The sequence below is a fragment of the Nicotiana tabacum genome, chromosome 17, assembly GCF_000715075.1.
Source record: "Nicotiana tabacum cultivar K326 chromosome 17, ASM71507v2, whole genome shotgun sequence".
NCBI lineage: Eukaryota > Viridiplantae > Streptophyta > Magnoliopsida > Solanales > Solanaceae > Nicotiana > Nicotiana tabacum.
In genome coordinates, this window is record NC_134096.1 from 39,489,593 (window position 1) to 39,492,666 (window position 3,074).

Here is a 3,074-nt window from a genome sequence, read left to right on the forward strand (position 1 = left end):
ACACTCTCTCTCTAGTCATAAGCAATCACAGCTGATAATTGAGGCCTATAAACCTCCTGATCCTCTCTCTGTCCGTGGGAACCAACCAGATAGCATGACGGGCCAACTCCGAGAATCACATCTCATACTGCGTCACAAATATATCACCCTAACGAAGCTGCTCAAACTATCTGTGCAGCTCCTCTCTGTGGGACTGAGGCACGAACTTCTCCAGAAAGATAACGGAGAACTGCTTCCAGGTAAGGGGCGCTGCGCCGACCGGTTTACGCCTCTCGCAAGCCTCCCACCAGCTGAATGCAACCCTAGAGAACTGAAAGGTAGTGAACGAGACCCCACTGGTCTCCAGAATACATGTTGTACGGAGTATCCTCTAACACCTGTCCAAGAAACCTTGTGCACATTCTCCCTCTGCACCATTGAAAGATGGAGGCTGAAGTCTCCCAAACCTCTCCAATCTATGCTGCTCATCCTCAAGCATAGCAGGAACCACATAGTCATGAGCAGCTGCAGCCGGCTGGGCTGGTGGTGCCCCCGGTGTCTGGAATCCTTGTACCACCTGCTCTGATGTGCGGGTAGCGGGAGTTTGAGCTCTTCCCCCGGCCTGAGAAGTGGCATTTGCGGCCGGAACAGAGATCGCCTGAGCAAGACTGGTACACACGGTCAGAATCTGAGCTAAGGTCTCCTGAAGGCCTAGAATCACAGGTGGTGCCTGAGCTGGTGCATCAACAACTACAATCTGGTCCTGATCTGGGGCAACTAGAGGATCTGTAGGTACTGGCCCAGCTGTTGTGCGGGCTGCACCTCTGCCCCTACCGCGGCCTCTACCGCGAACTCGACCTCTCGCGGCCCTGGCTGGTTGTACTGGTGGCTGTCCATCTTACCCGGTAGTACGAGTCCTCACCATCTGTAAGAGAATGAAACAACAGATGTTTAGTTAATAGAATCAATACATTCGCACGACAAGAATTCAAGAATGTGAAGTTTCCGAAGGGTTTTTCAGCCTCTCAAAGATAAGTACAGACATCTCCGTACCGATCCACAAGACTCTACTAAACCTGCTCATGACTCGTGAGACCTATATAACATAGGCTCTGATACCAACTTGTCACGACCCAAATACCTAACCAGTCGTGATGGCACCTATCGTGGAAATAGGCAAGCCAACAATCTCAATATGCTTTCAATGAACTTAAAGTTGTGATTTCCGAAATATTATATATGTTGATATTTATGATGATGATGATACATGAGAGGGAAGAAATGAAAGTGTGGAATATCAAATACGGCCACCATGTCTTGAATAAAGAATCTTGTGAATGGCCAAAAGAGCCAAGGGAATGTTGTTATTATTATTGGTTGAAAATACTAGTGGAGATTCATACAATGTGAAAGATGATGAAGTAAATACATTTGTACCTATGTTACCTTTGTGTGCAAAAACAAAAAAAATATTTTTGGGAAGTATCATTAGCAAACCGAGGAAGGGTGGGTTGTAACAACACATACCTAAAACTACATGTGCCGGTGTAGGAGTGGATTATGATTATTACCCTTATTTGAGATGAGATTGATGGGTTGATATTATTCCCCTTAATTGGGATGAAGCTGGTAATAATTGTGGATTGGAAAAGTCAACCCATATGGCATATGTGGGAAGGCGGCCTATCTGATCGGGTAGAGATCGGATGCCATGTTGCGCACATGGTGGTACTACTCTTGGTAACAATTTTCTTTCGTATCACATGTCAAACCATATTGTTCGTGGGGAGATGGCCTAGTCGATCGGGCATGATCGGACTCCGTGCTACAAACACGGTGGTATATCGGTGCTAATGATCTCCCAACCGATAATATATATTAATTTGGTATTTTGAAAAATTTTATCTTTTAACTGGACATTTAGATATTTGTTGATTGTGACTTGTTGTTTCTATGGCTTTCCCTTTCTTATCTGGGCCTTCTAATTTGAAAGAAGACAGTTAGCTTTACATACTAGTAATATTCCATATGTACTAACGTCCCTTTTGTCGGAGGCGCTGCATCTTCAATGGATGTAGGTGGTTCATCATCGGGCAACTTTGGTCCTCATTAGCAGCTACTCCCTATTCAGGAGGTTTTGGTGAGCCATACTCTATTCCGGGCCTAATATCATTTAATGTTGTACTTTTGTTTTGAGGTATAGCGGGGGCCTTGTTGCCGGCATTTCAATATTACTCTTCTATTGTAATAATATGCTCCGTAAATAGGTTGTGGGTGGTGTTTGATGTGGTAAATTGAACTAGAAATGTTGGTATTTGGCAAATATATATTTTTTCATTATATCTATAAACATGTAATATTTTGTAAATTATTAATGAAGCTGCTAATGGAAATGAAATGGGAGTTGTTAATGAAATCTTTTCAATGTTTGATTAATGGAGTACATCTCCTCTTTATTCATGGATGAGTTTGGGTAGAAGGAAATCTAATAGGCTTGCTCGGTCGGGTTCACTCGGTTAAGCGCCGGTCGCGTTCCCCGAGGTCGGGGCGTGACATGTCCATCGATTTCGAGTTGTGTATTTTAATTTTAGGACTACGAGGTGGTACCTCGGGAGATCCCCTATTGGATATGTACTTTTGGTACTACGAGGCATTACCTCGGGAGATCCCCTATCGCATATTTACTTTTAGGACTACGAGGCGGTACCTCGGGAGATCCCCATGCATACTTACCGTTGGGACTACGAGGCGGTACCTCGGGAGATCCCTTATTGAGAATTTACTTTTGGGACTACATGATGGTATCTCGGGAGTGCCCCTGTTGTTTATCCCTATGTGATGTGCTGTTATCTTTCTGTAGTTTCTCCTCGTTAAATTTACAGTCTCTTATTACATTGCTATATCTTCTGCCTTAAATTATTTTATACTAGTAGGGCCTTGACCTGACTTCGTCACTCCTCTACCGAGGTTAGTCTTGGCACTTACTGGGTACCGTTGTGGTGTACTCATGCTACTCTTTTGCACATTTTTTTTGTGCAGACCTAGGAAGCCAGCGTCCGGAGACCTCGGAGTCCCCCTCTATTCCCTCATATATT